Here is a 17,765-nt window from a genome sequence, read left to right on the forward strand (position 1 = left end):
TGTTTTAGTTAGTTTAAAACTTAGAATTTTTTTTGAAATATCACTGATACTCGCCGAGTGCAATCGCACCTACTCGGCGAGTAGCAGTTTAGTCAGCAGTAGATTCTCTTTATTTTTACAATCTTTTTGTTCTTTTTACGCTTTTTATTTAATTGATTTCAGGATTTTCATGATCAGAGGAGCAAACACACCACTGGTACCCCCGTTTGAAGACCCCGAATTCGCATTGAAAAGAAACAAAGGGAAGGACGTGGAGAGTTCAAGCACACCAAAGAAATCACCATTGTCCAACTTGAAGACTGTGTTTGGGAAAAAGAAGAGCAATAAATCAGGAGCTTCTAGCGCTTCTTTGATAAGTGAGGAGCCAATTCAAGAAGATATTGGATACGAGACCGAGGAAGAAGAGGAGGCAACGTACGAGCAAGAAACCGAGTCGGAGGAAGAGTTAGCGTTCACGATGGCTAACATTGATGAAATCCCCATGGGAGAATGGAAGAAGAGGATGCGCGACGACCATGGCCCGGGACTTGTGCAACCCGTAATTCCCGCGACTGCTACCTTCGAGCTAAAAGGTCATATCCTAGCTTCACTCAAGGAAATACCTTTCTATGGGAAAGATCATGAAGATGCCTACAAACATTTGGATGAAGTAAATGATGTTGCTGATTACTTCAATATTCCAAATGTAACCCGCGAAACTCAACTACTTCGTATGCTTCCGGTAACCTTCAAGGGTGCTGCTAAAGACTGGCTCAAGTCACTTCCCCCCGGATCAGTCACTACTTGGGCCAGAATGAAGGAAGAATTTATTGATCACTTTTGCCCACCATCCAAGATAGCCAAACTAAAGAAGGCCATTGCAAACTTTGAACAACAAGCTGGAGAGTATTTATATGAAGCATGGGAGAGGTACAAAGGTCTGCTAAGAAACTGCCCACACCATGATCTAAACAGCCAGCAAGAAGTTTCCATCTTCTATGATGGAGTCAATGTCACAACTCGGCAATTGCTAGACTCGCAAGGCCCACTTACAAAGAAGCCACCCCTGGTGATTAAAGAATTGATTGAAGAATTCTCTAAACACTCTACAGAATACCACAACCCTAGGAATGATGTCACGAGGGGAGCCGCGTATGCTGCTACTGAAGATTTATCCGCGGTCATGGCCATGTTAAAAACCATGGATAGGAGAATGGACCAAATGGATCAAACTATCCATGCTATACGGGTGGGTTGTGAAAAATGCAATGGTCCTCACCTCACTAGAGATTGTGATTTGGATGAGAATGGCAACAAAAAGGCACAAGCATGTTATTCGAGCGGTGACCGGTATGATGAGGACTGGCACAAACAAAAGAAAGAGTGGTTGCCTTACGAAGAGTACAAGAAGGCCAAGGAGGAGAAGTATAGACAAAAAGGGAGAGGCTTTTATCAAAAGGAGGAGCCGGTGCAAGAGAGGAAGCCAAGCTTGGAAGATATGCTTACTAAATTTGTGGCCGCTTCCGAGAAAAGACATAGTGACCATGATGCTGCTATCCAAGAAACAAGAACAATGCTCAGGAACCAGCAAGCATCCATCCACAACATAGAAACGCAGCTTGGTCAACTTGCCCAACAACTAAACCAAAGGTCACCGGGTGTCACACCCCCGAACCAGACGGCGGAAACGTCCGGGGGCTGTTGTGACTCAATTGAATACCATCACAATGAATATACATGAAACATAACATCATACATCACCAAGCATTGGAATAATACAACTGGTAGCGTTTACATCCGTTACATTGTCTTAAAATATTACATGCCCAAAAATAAATTGTTCATTGTTACTTAAACAACCGCAAAACATCATAGAGTACAATCCTCTCGTCACTTTATCTGTTACCTGAGAATACAAGTATTTTGGAAAAACGTCAACATATGAAATGTTGGTGAGTTCATAAGAAATGTTTAAAATCCAATGTTTGTATTGTTTTGAAAACCACCAGAAAATCCGATATTTTTTGAAAATAGTATAGCGTAAAAATATGTGAAGATCCGTGAGTATGCTTGTTTTTTTTTATACATGTAAGCGTACGAGTTGTGAAATTCGACATGTAGTTCATAAGTGTACTAGTTGAAAACCCTAGGAAAACCCGACGTTTTCCTATCACTTTGCTTGAATTAGTTTATGTGTTGTTTTTCCGTTATGTTTAAGGTATTCGTGGAGCTCCGGAGGCATTGAGTATACAGTGGGTGGTGAATTGTTGTAACGTACGTTAATGAAAACGTCCAGTTGACAACCGTACTAGCGATCCCTTAGGCATCACTCGCACTTATTCACACAACTCAATCCTCCCAGACTTGTGTAGTCCCACGACCGAGGAGAAAAGGTGAAGGTACGAAACCCTCGGTATTTCCCTACGTCGTTCAAGACCATTGCAATTGCGAAGGGCCCGAAGCCCATCCCGCAATCGTGAGTTCCCGACTTTACTAGCAGCACCGAAGGACCCTTGGGGACCAACAGCACGTTTGCCATTGAAAGTCCTTTTACACGTGGTTAAGTCGTATTAGACCTAACTACATGTAAGCAAGTATCCTTTGGGCCTAAAGATCATGTCATTGGGCTAGCTAGGCTCAACAAGCATGATTTGCAACTTTTGGGCCTAAGGAGTGTACGTCGACATATTGAGTAATTTCCACGAGAGTATAGAGTTCCGAGAGTTCCATATGTGTATTGCGCGTTGTAGTGTTAGTAGTTTTGGATTTTTTTTTTATTGATTTGAGACCGAATCAATTCGTTTAACAACGATTTTTGGTATCGTTGTGTATTGTGTCGGTAGTCGCGGTGTCAATATTTGATCAAGTTGCGTGTATTGAATTAGCCTTGAAAGTTTTCTGTTTTCAGCCCCTCATTGTTTGTAAAATTTACCTTTTCAACCCTCTAATTAAAAAAACTTTCCGGTTTGGTCCTTAAATCATTTTTCTTGACATTATAACACCAAAAATTTTTGAAATTAATATTTTTCAGCATATTTTTCATTGAAAATAGCTTAAGTCCCTGAAATTGCAGTTTTCTCGGTTATAACCCCTCTTTTTTCGCAATTTTTACAATTTTGGCCCCAATTGGAAATTTTTTGCAACTTTGGTCCTTTTTAAATTTGAAAAGCATTTTAAACCTTTGAAAAGTACTTGTAACACTAATAGTCCACTGTTTTACAGAAAAATACAATTTTGGCTCTCCAAAACAGAAAATTTCGCATAACGGGCCCTATTGGGCCGAAATTGTCATATTTAGCCCATTAAGCTTGAAATCTATATTTTTAATCCTCCAAAAGAGTATATTTTCAGAAAATACTTTATGGAAACTGTTTTGACTCATCTCACCCATCAGCTTTCGAAATATTTCATTTTAGGCCCTTCAACTTTGTATTTTTAACATTTTATGTAAAAAAAAAAAATGAGATTTTAGCCCAAAGTATGTATTGTTAAGCCACCTAGCTATTTTTCTTGGTATACTTTGTATGTAATAGTATATCTTATGCTAGTATCATTTAACATAAAATATATCTCGGTTTTTAGTGATTCATGACTAGATGTAACATCATAATCATACAAAACACACATGTAAGCATAGAAATCATACAAAGCATACACATAATGATAGATCTACACCTTTGCTTGTATTCTCCCCCACAAAAACTTATAAAAACCGAAAATAAGGGGGTATGAAGCTCACCTTTGGATGTTGATTTGGTTTTTGAAGAAAGGATGGAAGAAAACTTGGTGATTTTTGACCCTAGCACCCTTTGATGAAGATTTCGAGTTTATGGAGTTCTAAGACACAAGTTTATGATTTCATGAGAGTTAAGAAGAGATTTTTGAAAATAAGAAAGAGTCCAAAGCATGGATCCAAGTATAGCCTTACCTTAGATGATGATTTTAGTGGAGAATTTTCCTCTTGAAAGCCTCCTAATTTTCGAGATTTTTGTGTGGAGAGGAAGGAGGATTTCTTGAGTAATCTAGAGAGAATTTGTGAGGTGTGTGTGTGTGTGCTACTCTCGGATGAACAAGAAGAGGGAAAAAGAGAGATAGAGTTGCATGGAGAAATGAGATGGCATGGAGGTTTGGAGGGTAATGCATGGATAACCACCATATAATAAAGAGGTGGCATGCATTAGTCAACCCTTCCTCTCCTCTTCTTGGATTTGGGCCTTGGGCCGAGAGTTTGGATGGAAAAAGGAAAGATTTGGGATTTAAATCCCTCAAGCCCATATAGAAGTTAAGTTGGATGAGTTTTGATCTAAAAGAAACATAATATGATCTTCACACTTGGTTGGGCTAGTTTAAGTTAATCATGGATCAAAGCTTTTAATTCATTTCATTCTAGGCCCAATATGGCCCAAAATATTGAAATAAGTAAATGTGGGTCCAATTAGAGCCCATTTAAGGGTTCTAAGCACATGATAGTCAAATTGGAAGCTTAGTGGTCCATTTAGGTCCAATAAGGAAGTCCTAGTCCAAAATGGACCTAATCAAGAACTTCTAGGGTTTCCAATTGCTTGATTTAGTGAATTAGGGTTTAGTTTTCCATTGAGTAAGCATCATACATGCTCTTGAGTTTTTGATTTCAACATTTACTTGAGTATAGTGATTACAAGACACAAAATTTCTAGTTGTGACACCGGGTGAGCTTCCTAGCAAAACCGAGAACAACCCACGAGGCGCACAAGTAAACATTGTCACAACAAGAAGTGGGAAGATCATCACTCCCTTGGCCCCCATTCGAACTGAAGCAACCAGGGACTCGCAGAAGGAAGGAACGGAAGAACAAGCAGAAAACCAAGATTCACAATCTGAGAGTTCTACTCGCCGAGTAGGGCCGATGGACTCGGCGAGTACCCCAGCTAAAACAAATGAACAGCCTCCCTTGAATCCATACCAGCCTCCAATGCCATACCCAGCCCGAGCCAAGAAAGAGAAGCAGGAAGAGGAATATAAGAAGTTTCTAGACCACATTAAAACTCTTCAAATCAACATTCCTTTCATTGAAGCCGTCATGCAAATGCCCAAGTATGCTAAGTTCCTTAAGGAACTCCTCACCAATAGAAGAAAGATGGAGGAAGTGCAGAAGGTAGTGCTTAATGAGAACTGCTCCGCCGCAATGCTAAACAAGTTACCAAAGAAGAAGGGTGATCCGGGGAGCTTAACTTTACCTTGCCAATTTGGCAACTTGGCTGCAATTCATGCCTTAGCTGATTCTGGAGCAAGTGTGAACCTTATGCCATACTCGTTCTTTAAGAAGCTAGACCTCCTAGAGCCAAGGCCAATTCGAATGGCAATTCATTTGGCAAACAAGACTGTCACCTTCCCAAGAGGCATTTGTGAAGATTTGCTAGTGAAAGTGGACAAATTTGTCTTCCCGGCTGATTTCATCATTCTAGACATGGAGGCGGATCCGCAAGTGCCAATTATCCTTGGAAGGCCCTTCCTCAACACAGCTAGCGCTATCGTAGATATGAGAGATTCTAAGCTCACATTGCGAGTTGGGGACGATTCAATGACATTCGGGGTAGACCAAGCCATGAAGTACTCAAGGAGTAGTGACGACAGGGCTTTCTCAATCGACATTCTCAACGAACTATTAGAGGAAGACATACCTGAAGATTCCAGCAAATTTGCAGCTTTGGATGAAGCATTTGACCCAGAAAAGGACTTACTAGAGATTGAAAGACTGTTGGAAGAAGCGGAGTATGAAGAAATAAAGAAGCAATCTGAGAGCCCTACTCGCCGAGTAGACCCAATCTACTCGCCGAGTACATCTGAAGAAAAGCCAGAAGTCGTGAATGCAGCTGCAAACTCGTCGAGTACCATACCTGCACTCGGCGAGTCCATCACTAAAAACAACCTATTGGAGCTTAAAACACTACCTGACCATCTGGAGTATGCCTTTCTGGAAGAAGGAAATCAGAAACCTGTGATCATAGCCTCGGATCTATCCAAGACGGAAAAGGAAGAACTTGTACACGTGTTGAAGAAAAGGAAAAGAGCCATCGCATGGAGCATCTCCGACATCAAGGGAATAAGCACATCTTATTGCTCTCACAAAATCAATTTAGAAGAAGGAGCAAGGCCGGTGGTGCAACATCAAAGACGATTGAACCCGAACATGCAAGAAGTCGTCAAGAAGGAGGTGGTCAAGCTCTTAGATGCAGGAATCATCTACTCCATTTCCGATAGTCCATGGGTGAGTCCGGTCCAAGTGGTGCCCAAGAAAGGAGGAATGATGGTCATCACCAACGAAAAGAACGAGTTAATTCCAACGCGAACGGTAACCGGTTGGCGAGTGTGCATCGATTATCGAAAGCTAAACGATGCCACTCGCAAAGACCATTTCCCCCTTCCTTTCATAGATCAAATGTTAGAGAGACTATCGGGCCATAGCTATTATTGCTTTCTAGATGGGTTTTTAGGGTATTTTCAAATACCCATAGACCCAATGGACCAAGAAAAGACCACCTTCACATGCCCAAGTGGGACTTTCGCCTATAGACGCATGCCTTTTGGACTATGCAATGCACCTGCGACATTTCAAAGGTGCATGACCGCCATATTCCATGATATGGTGGAAAAGTTCATGGAGGTCTTTATGGATGACTTTTCTGTATTCGGATCTTCTTTCCATGACTGCCTCACAAATCTTGACTCAATGCTTGCTAGGTGTGAGAAAATCGACTTGGTCCTAAATTGGGAAAAATGTCACTTCATGGTCAAGGAGGGTATAGTTTTGGGACACAAAGTCTCTAAAAAGGGAATTGAGGTGGATCGGGCAAAGATAGACACCATTGCCAAATTACCCCCACCAACTAATGTGAAGGGCATTAGGAGTTTTTTGGGACACGTAGGTTTTTACCGGCGTTTTATAAAGGATTTTTCCAAAATCACGAAACCTCTAACACAATTATTACTAAAAGATGCACCCTTTAATTTTACTAAAGAGTGTGTAGAGGCATTTGAATTTCTAAAGGAAAAATTAACTAATGCCCCGATCATTATAGCACCAAATTGGAACTTACCCTTTGAGATCATGTGTGATGCTAGTGACTATGCACTAGGAGCGGTCCTTGGTCAAAGGGTTGATAAGCACTTTCAACCCATCTATTATGCAAGCAAGACCTTAAACCCTGCCCAAGAGAATTATACTACTGCTGAAAAAGAATTGTTAGCCGTGGTTTATGCTTTTGACAAGTTTCGCCCTTACTTGGTTTTATCTAAAACCACTGTTTTTACTGACCACTCGGCTATCAAGTATTTGTTTTCCAAACAGGATGCCAAGCCAAGACTAATACGATGGGTGCTGCTTCTTCAAGAATTCGATATAGAGATACGAGACAAGAAAGGAATGGAGAATGTAGCGGCCGATCATTTATCTAGGCTCGAGAACCCGCAATTGCAAGAAGATAAGGATGGAGACGACTTTCCGGATGAATACATTATGGTGTCCGTGCGAGAGGAGCCATGGTTCGCAGACATAGCTAACTATTTAGCTACAAATTACGTCCCGAAGGATTATAGTAGTCAACAAAAGAAGAAATTCTTTGCGGAGATCAAATATTACTGTTGGGACGATCCATACCTCTTTCGAAGTTGTGCGGATGGAATTATAAGAAGATGTGTGTTCGGGAAGGAAAGCCGAAGAATACTAGAACATTGCCATAGCGGGCCCACGGGAGGACATCATGGAGCACACTATACCGCAAAGAAGATCTTTGACATTGGGTTCTATTGGCCTACAATCTTCAAAGATGCAGCCCAATATGTCAAAGAATGTGATGCTTGTCAAAGGGTGGGAAACATTTCATCTCGAAATGAAATGCCACAACATAGCATTCAAGTGTGCGAGGTGTTCGACGTATGGGGCATTGACTTCATGGGACCTTTTCCTACATCCAAAGGAAACAAGTACATACTAGTGGCGGTAGATTATGTCTCAAAATGGGCGGAGGCGCAGGCTTTACCTACAAATGACGGACGAGTAGTGGTACGATTCTTAAAGAAACTATTCTCCCGGTTTGGTGTTCCGAAGGCCCTAATTAGTGACCGAGGCACACACTTTACCAATGATCAATTGGAAAAGGTGCTCAAGAAATATGGGGTGACCCATAAGTTCTCCACGTCATACCATCCACAAACGAGTGGACAAACTGAAGTGACCAATCGAGCCTTGAAGCGTATTTTAGAGAAGTCGGTGGGAAGCAACCGCAAGGAATGGTCGGATAAATTGGATGACGCGCTATGGGCATTTCGTACCGCTTTCAAAACACCTATTGGTACTACACCATATAGTTTGGTTTATGGAAAGCAATGCCATCTACCGGTCGAGATCGAGCATAAGGCATATTGGGCTTTAAAGAGGTGCAACTTCGATATAGAAGAATTGAAGACCAACCGTTTGATGCAAATGAATGCCCTTGAAGAACTCCGAAATGATGCTTATTCTAGTTTGTGGCTCTATAAAGAAAAGACCAAGAGATGGCATGATAAAAGAATCAAGAGCAAAGACATCCATGAAGGCCAAAAAGTATTGCTTTTCAATTCCCGATTAAAACTTTTCTGGGGCAAACTTAAATCAAGGTGGGATAGTCCCTTTTTGGTCAAGACGGTGTTTCCACACGGGGCTATAGAATTGATATCAAGAGACGGCACACCATTCAAGGTCAATGGTCATAGAGTGAAGAAATATGAAGAAAGTGTCCCCCGAAATGAAGGATTGGAGGAGCTGCTACTGGGCGGAATTGCAAACACGTAGACGGGGCGGAGTCCAGCTAATGACTCCATCAAAAGAAGCGCTTCTCGGGAGGCAACTCGAGTTTCAAGTTTGCATTTTCTTTCCGTTTCTTTATTTTTCATATTGTTTTTTTTTCATTCTTCTTTGTTTATTCTATGTCTCTAAGTGCTTGAGGACAAGCTATGCTTTGAGTGTGGGGTGGAAGGGCTAAACAAATGAATTGATACAGTAAAATTGGCAAATTTACAAATTTTTTCAATCTGTGACATCTACTCGGCGAGTATATCGACTATACTCGGCGAGTAAATGCCCAATTACAGCCAAAAGTTGATAACACGCGTGTCTACTCGGCGAGTAGACCCATTCTACTCGGCGAGTAGCCGGTTCAAACCCAGTAAAATAAAACCTGTAAAAATTGTTATTATTCACCAATTCATCCCAACACTCGCCGAGCACTTCCTCTCAGCCGCCTCCCTAAGCATTTTTCAAGAACTCTCCAAATTTCTACTCTTTTCTCTTCATTCAAGCAACAAGGTAACATCTTTACCCTTTAATTTCATGAAAGGTTCAATCTTTGTCACAGATTCACCCATATTTGATGTGATTTCGGATTTGGGGAGTTTTTCCCAATTTCTAGGGTTTTGATTTAGTCATGAATTAGATGTTGTTAGGAGTAATTTCTTCAAGATCTATGGTTAGAAAAGTAATTACAACAAAACCCTATGAACAATTTGGACTATTGCACAGATTACACAGATCCGATCTCGATCTGTCAAGAAGTTCATACTACTCGCCGAGTAGGTTCGTGTACTCGGCGAGTAGGTCACAATCAGATCATAAATTTTCCTGTTTTAATTATTGGGTGTTGTTTGTTGCTGTGTTTTTGATATGTGTATGCAGATAGCATGGCAAGAAGAGGTCAATCCTCACGTGGGGGAGGCCATGGTGATATGCCATGGTTAGCCTTTCAACAAATCACCTCCAAATCATCCAAAACTCGAGCCCTAAATAGGCTGGAAGCACTTCGACAGAAAGAAATCCACCTACCGAATGCAGTGGATTGGGGATGGATGGGCAATGTTGGCTTGGAAGAGGAACTCACTCCATATTTGGTGAAAGATTGTAACTTGGGTTATGCCAACATCACTTGTGATGGTTGGTTGCAATTGTTCAAGATCCAAGAGCCTGTATACGCGGAGTTGTGCTGGGAATTCTTCGCTACCATCTCATTCCGAGGTGGTAGTGAGTTTTAAAATCCTAACACGATCTCGTTTTCTTTGGGTGGGGAGCTGCGACAATGCAGCATGGTTGAGTTCTCTTGGCGGTTGGGCATCTACGATCAAGACATGGCGATGACGGATTACTTTGAAGCCTTCTTGGAGAATACCTACAAAGAACTTCCCGAGGAGGTGGTGGCATCGACATGGTGGAGTACAATTGCTAACCGAGTCTACATACCTTCCACTGCTCAAGAAGGACATATCCGTTCTCCGATCCACCGACTCATTCACCGGTTCGTTGCAAGCACGATCAACATGCGGAAGGATGGGGACAAAGTTCCCACCCTTGATATCTTTTACTTGTGGAGTATCATCACTCCCGACGTCTTCTGCAACCTTCCGTACTGCATTGCTAAATTTCTTGCGGAGGGGGCGGTCAAGGAGAAGATAAACTCGAAGATAAATGGGGGCATGTTCATTACTCGGCTTGCGAAATCATTTGGGATCTTAGATTTGCTGCAAGCTCAAGCGCTAACGATTATCCACCCTCCTCCGTTCAACACTGCACTTTATAGGAGGGCTCAGATAGTTGAAAATTTTGGTGATTCCTTTACAATCCCGAATGAAGATGAGCCGGTGGTCCCTGAGGAGCCGGGAAGGCGGGTTAGGCCAAGGAGCGAGCGGGTACGGGAAGACCCACCGGTTATTCCGGTGGAGGATAACGAGGGTTGGAACCAAGTGGAGTACCGACACTACTTGGATGATATTGGGCGAGGGGTTAATTACACCAATCAATCCTTCGAGTATCTTTTCCAACAAATGCACATTGCCCCGCGACCTGGACCCGGCTACCCTTATATTATGGATTGGGACGAGAGGATGCGAAGAAGGGGTGGAGAAGGAGGTAGTGGAGCTGGAGGAGCCAAAATGGAAGAGGAAGATTGAAGATTTTGTTTTGTTTTGTTTTGTTTTATTTATGATGTTTGTTTTAAGACAATTGTGGACATGTTGGATTTGGCTATGTGGTTGAAATATTAGTGTTACTTTTAGTTTTCTTTTCAGGTATTGAAGCTAGGAAGCATGCTAATTAGGAAGGGTCAAGAGAGGAATGAGAGTCTTTATGAGTGATTATGGAGTCTTGTTCCTAGGATTGAGTCCGTACGAGTCAAGAGTCTTATGGAGTGTTGCTGCTTAGGAAATTCACATGAGAGTACATTTATATTTCCATGTCAACACCGAAGTAAAGAGAGACAGCGGTTCAAAGAATTCTGGAAATATACGCCCTACTCGCCGAGTGCACTAACACTACTCGGCGAGTACATCTGCTTTTACACGAACTGCTTTGCCATCGAGTTCTACTCGCCGAGTCTTCACGGCTACTCGCCGAGTAGCCTGCTGAAGGAGGAGTTTCTGAATTGCTCTGGCTAATTTTTCTGCACCATTCATATACTCTTTATGAATTACTACTGAAGATTGTTCAACAACCCTTTTCCTTGGAGTTTTTCGAGATATCAACCACACGAGACGTATGACGCCCGTGCCATGGATGAGCTGTTCCCATGGTTAAAGTCACTAGAAGAAGGAGTTGAAGAGAGAGTGTCAACCTAGCGACTGCTACCCCAGGGGAGTTTGTTCCAACTTTCTCTCTATTTGCATTTTTAGTTGGTATAATATGCAATGAGGGCATTGCATAAAATAAGTATGGGGTAGGGGGTTAGTCACATCTTAGAACACTTAGAATCTTAATTTAAGCTAATTTTTAAAAATTGTTGCATACCAAAAAATGTTTAGGTCTTAAATTAGAAAACTTTGGTAAAAAACAATTAGGATTCCATATTAGAATTGTGTTAATAATTGCATGAAAACCCAAATGTTTAGTTGAGCCTATATACGTTCTAGTGCATTTGTGGCTTCCTTATTTCAGTGAAATCATGAGACAAAAACACGACCTTGCTCAGCCTGAGGGATGCAATAGGTTTAGCAGCCTAAACCTGAAATGTATCCAGGAAAGTTTTTATCATTAGCCAATAAAGGTTGAGATTGAGCGCCCCTGCTTAAGCATGTAGGGATTTGAGTGAATTTTTTTTTTGAGAAATACATGAAAAAAGAAAGAGAAGAATTACTAGAAAAAGTTATAGGAATTTTGGAGCAAATGAAGTGAAGATCTAAAGATCAAAATTCCAAGAAATTCAAAAAGTTGAAGATACCAAAAGTCGATACAAGTTGGTGAATTCAAAGATATCAAAGATCAAATGTCAAGAAAATGAAGAATTCAAAGAGCTCCATAGTGGTATCGAAAAGATGTAATTCTAGAATATGTATGCTTGGGTTGCTCAATTAAAAATACCTTGAGGGTAAAGAGATTTTCTGAGGATGGATTCGGAGGGTTGCATAAAATGAGCATAGTTCGGGGTGAGTGGGCGAATGTTTATGAGGATTGTGAGTATTTGAAGTATGGGGGTTTTTAGGAAATTTTAGACACAAATGCATGCGTTGCGGTCTTGGCATAATGGCTGGGTTGGATTGGAGTTATTACATGTGATTTTAATATGTTTAAAATTTAGTTTTGCTTGGGGACAAGCAAAATTCAAGTGTGGGGTATTTTGATATGTGCATAATTAGTTAATTATTTAGCATATATTCTTAGTTATTTTTGATTAATTATGTGAATAATGTGGACAAAAGGTACTTAAAATGTTGTGAATTGTGTTTTCAGTCCAAAAGATATGCTTGGAAGCAAAAAGGAGAAAAGGAAAGCAATTGAAGATTAAAGAGTGAAAGAAGGTGATATACTCGGCGAGTAGATCGACCCTACTCGGCGAGTACACGAGGATATTCAAGAAGATAAATACGACTGCTGATTCAAGACGGATAAGTATGGATCTACTCGGCGAGTTGATTCTGCTACTCGCCGAGTACACCCTGTTTTGGGATATCTATAAAAGACGAATCCTTATCTCATGGGAGGAGACTCCTTGTGATTTTTGGAGGTTTAGCTGCGACTAAGAGATTCAGAAGGCGCTAAGGAACCCTAGGCTTCACTATTTGGAAGAATTCAAGCAATTAGGTTAATTCTACCACTTAGACTTAGGAATTGAACATGGTTGCTTTAGTAAACTTTGTTTTTATGTGTGTTTTTACTGCAATTATGAGCAAAATTCGTTTTTGTTTCTGTTTGGGGAATACCAAAGAACTCCTATGGTTTGATTATTGATTATTGCTTAATTGTCTTTTGGTGAATTATTAAATTAAGTTTGTTAAAGAACCTTATGTATTAATCACTACTATTTTCTGTTAATTGGAAGGCAATTAGGTTGCATGAACATCACTTAATTGTTAACCTCATATGTCTATGTGAATGCTAAACCATATGCTTAGAAGTAATGATTATGAAACTAAGATTAATAAGAAAATAGGAAGATTAATGTTTGAGCTTGTTTGAGAAACCATCAACAAGAGGTTAATTGAATTAATAACTTAATTGACCATTACAAATCTTATTTAATCCAAATAATTAATCTAGGGAATTAATTAGTTTAAACACTTGATCAACGCTTAAATTAGTTAATTGTCTAAGGGTTAGGAGTAATGAATATGAACCTAACCATTATAATTGGTAACCAATAGCAATTAATCTACCTTAAACTTAAATAACCATAGGAGTGAATTGGTTGAACCTAAATAGAAACATCTTTATCAAATTTGGTGAATAGTTGTTGCTTTAGTTAATTAGTTAATTTAGTTTGTCTAAGTTTCTAGTCTTGCAAAACTAGAGAAAAACCCTTTACTTTTATTATTTGTTTTAGTTAAAATTAGTTATTAGTTTAATTTTCCGTTCCCTGAGTTCGATACCTTACTTATCAATCTATACCACTTAAAGACAGGTTCACTGCCTTTGTGTGCTTAATTTATTAATAAAAAGTAGGGATAAAACTAGTTCGTTTTACACACATCAAGCGCCAATGCTTGCTCCTGTGGTTTATGTTTATAAGAAGAACCGGGGGTGGCCTTTGGCAATTGTATGAAAGACAGGGATGTGGCTCTTGGTAATTTGTATGCATGTCCAGAGTTTGAACTCTGGCAATTAATTAGTTAAGTATCTATAGATTGTATGCTAGTTATCTTTGTGATCTTTGCATGGAAGACCATGATGTGGCTCATCGCACTTGTCTATAAGACCCATCATTTTGGCCCCCGTCCTGGCAAAGAAGACCATGATACTGCTTGTGGCACAATGGCAAGACTATGGTTGGCACATAGCACTTTTTATTGATTGTTAGATATGTATGATGTGTATGGCTCGTTTGATATGTATGATATGTGCTATTTGGGGAAATCACAATGCTTTGTGCTTACAGTGTGTGGTTTTGGTTTCAAGTACTTCCAGTTCGAAAGAGAAGGGTCCGACTTGATCGCAGTGCATACACCCGTGTTTTTTTTTTTTTTGCAATTTGTGATTTTGGGATTTTACTCTGATAATTGTTTTACTTTGGAATACTTTTAAATGTTTGAATAAAGATAAGTAAATGTTTAAACATATATTAAATTTGAAAATTTTACCATATGATTTTGAGGGTGTTAAAAGTTGGTATCAGAGCCTTGGTTTGAGGGATTCAGGCATACTCTTGGGTATGCCTGGACTCAAACTGAGGGTTTGGTGGAAATTTTCATAAAATAAATGTTCTATTTCAAAAGGAGTTTCTAATTAAAGAAAGGGGTGTGATGCGTGAAATTGGTCGAGCTCAAGTAAGTGGTTCCCAAAATACCAATACGCGTTTGTTATGATATATGACATGATTATCTGAATTGCATGCTAGATTATGGATAAGGATCTGCTCAAGATTTCATGATAAAGATATGCCTTTATATGCCTGATTATATGACCTTTTGAATTGCATGCTAGTATGAATTTCTGATAAGTGGATAGAATGGTCTAATTAGTGTATGTTGGTTAGATTTTATGTTGCCTGAATGTTGCTTGCTTTGTGCTTTGTGGGAATCATAGTGATTTGAATTGACTGCCAAGTGAATATGCTAAGTCACATGTGGCATAGGTTAAATAATCTTAGAGTGATGGATCTGAACCTATTGTGCAACTCTTGTTTAAGTCCAACCGTTTTAGGGTTGAGTCTTTTACTTGAAGGATTATCTGATCTCCGTCACATGTGACTATATTCATGATGAAGCTAGTTGACATTGGTGGGAGTCCTTTAGCATCTGAGGGTTAAGTAAGGTCGGGAACCTAGAAGAGCCTAGGAAGTGCTTCAATGGGTTTTGTGGCACTTCTTAGTGAATTTTTGGTGCATCACTTGAATATGCGATTTAGAGGATTCGAGATGATCCTTGAGGAGAGTATGGATAGGTGTGGAAGGTAGTATTGAGTTCATACTACTGAAAGTACACGATCCATACTCAAATTGGGGAGATTCTTGGAGAATCTAAGAAGTTTGAGGAAGGAGGATTTTTGGGTATGATCTGATCTTTTCATGTTGTATTTCAGTTTGGTGATGAGCACTCAGGGAGGAGGTACCGACTCTGGTTCCGTCTCAGGTGCAGGTATTGAGCTGATTAGTGAGCAGATATGAGAGTTCATCTCATCGGAGATTTCTCGCGGTATTTCGAAGATCTTTGATGATCGCTTGGGTACGTTCTGTGCTGAGGTTATGGCTATCACCAAAGCTAACACTCTTTCTTTCCGTGAGTTTCGTGTGTATGGATCTTCTGTGTTCTATAGGGAGAAGGAGCCCATTTCCAGTAGGAGGTGGTTAGTGGATATGGCTAACGCGTTCAGGACAAGTTTCTTCCCCGAGTAGGCGAAAGTCAGATATGCTGCCTTCCTATTGGAGGACATGGTACATGATTGGTGGAAAGAGGTTGGTAGTGAGGTGGGTGATGCTTTTGTTGATGTTATGTCATGGGATGACTTCTCGACCAGGTTTCAAGCTGAGTTTGCACCAGTAATTGAGATGTAGCAGTTGGTGCGAGAGTTTCAGGATCTCTTCCAGACTTCTGAGACTGTGGCAAAGATCACTGCCAAGTTCCTGGGGAGGGATTTATTGGTTCCTCAATATATAGCAGATGATGAAATTAAGAAGGTGAGGTATCATGATGTGTTGCAGGATGATATATGGGAGTTTGTGAGTATTTCAGGGTGCAAGACCCTGAATGGTATGACTTCTAGAGCCCGAGATCGGGAGATCGATTTGGAGCATCTTAGGAAGACGAGGCCAGATCGGGTGCATATAGTGGAGGGTCCCAAGAAGAGACCCAAGACTTCCAATCAACAATTGAGAGGCTAGCAGAGCCAGATTCAGTGCAACACGTGTAGGAAAGTGCTCGATGGAGTTTGTCGTTCCAGGGGTATGGGCTGCTACAAGTATGATTTATTAATATATTATAAGTATAATATATTAATTGAGAAATCATATTATTTAATTAGTATTAATCAATAATTAATTTGGAATTAATATAGTGATAAAAAAAGACTAATTAAATATACGAGGATTGATTAAGTAAATCAATGATTCTTATAGTGTGGGCCAATGATTCATGGTTAATTAGGATGGGCTAAACCAATGTGATAGTCCATCGATAGTCCTTGGAGGTTTAACCCATGGAGCCTAAGTAATATGAAAGGTCATGATGCATTAGGGTTTGCATGGATGTAACCCTAGCCTCTGTAACACTATAAAAAGGAACCCCCTATAGCTAAAATATGTTGCCCTATTCATTCTAAGAGAGTGATAATTGATTTTAAGCTAACTATCCTATTCTCTTAAGCCCCCTCTTGCATTTGGTGTTTATGACACGTTAGAGGCATCACACTTGAGGTGTTAAAGCTTTCTAAGGCTAAGAACTTCAAACTACATAATATGCCTTCATCTAACTATGAGTTTTATGTTGTATATCCTCTATTGTATGCTAGTTAGGATGTATGCTTTGGAAAATTGAAATTGCATGTATAATTAGAGAAAACATAGATCCAAAGCATTTAGGGTTGCATGTGCACCATAGGAGTGTTATAGTGCTTAAAACCTAACATTAATTACCTCATAAGATTTTTAGGTTTTTGTGCATGAACTCGACTAGTTGGGGTGCTCCAGCTCGTCGAGTAGAGACTGTTATATGGATGCGGAATTAGGACCTACTCTACGAGTTAGAAGGCCCCGACTTGACGAGTAGGAGTTGTAAATAGAAACCCTAATTTTTAGGGTTTGCATCCTATTTAAATAGAATAACCCGCCTCTTGTGGCCTCCCTTATCACTCTATTAGCCAGAGAAAACCCCAGATCGACCTTGCACCCTCTTGAGTGAGAGAAAGAGCTTTTGTGAGCGACTTTGGGGTATTTGTGAAGGATTTTAGAGCTAGAAGAAGAAGGAGCTAGGAGAGAAGCAGTAGATCCGACATCTACTCTGTATTGGCCATCATATTGAGGTATAAAGTCGTTACTTTGATCTCTAGTTGAGTACATCCCTTTTCTTGGAAGTAAATGGCCATTTTTGGTGTAAAATGGAGTCAAACTTGGATCTGGACTTATCACAGGGCTATGGTTCCAGATCTGGACCTCTTTAGGTCCCCAATGAAATAAATTTGCTCACTTTATGTAGTTTAGCCACTTTCCATGCATAAGAACCATGTAGGAAGCCTAGTTTTGAAGTTATAGGCTTAGAGTACCTTGCACGCATGTAAAGTTTGCAAGTTTATGTGGTATCTACACTAGGAGCGTTTGGATATGGAGTTTGGGACCTTAGATCTCACTGAAAAGGGCTAAACTTGA

General features: G+C 40.3%; 1 non-coding gene across 1 annotated transcript; it reads right to left on the reverse strand.

Moving 5' to 3' along the window:
- Positions 1-841: 841 nt before the first annotated feature.
- On the reverse strand, positions 842-948 carry LOC145038129 (small nucleolar RNA R71). Its single transcript, XR_013679195.1, has one exon. It is a non-coding gene; the product is annotated as a small nucleolar RNA R71 (small nucleolar RNA).
- Between the last annotated feature and the right edge of the window lie 16,817 nt (positions 949-17,765).

This window comes from Lactuca saligna, chromosome 3, assembly GCF_052625555.1.
Source record: "Lactuca saligna cultivar CGN05327 chromosome 3, ASM5262555v1, whole genome shotgun sequence".
NCBI lineage: Eukaryota > Viridiplantae > Streptophyta > Magnoliopsida > Asterales > Asteraceae > Lactuca > Lactuca saligna.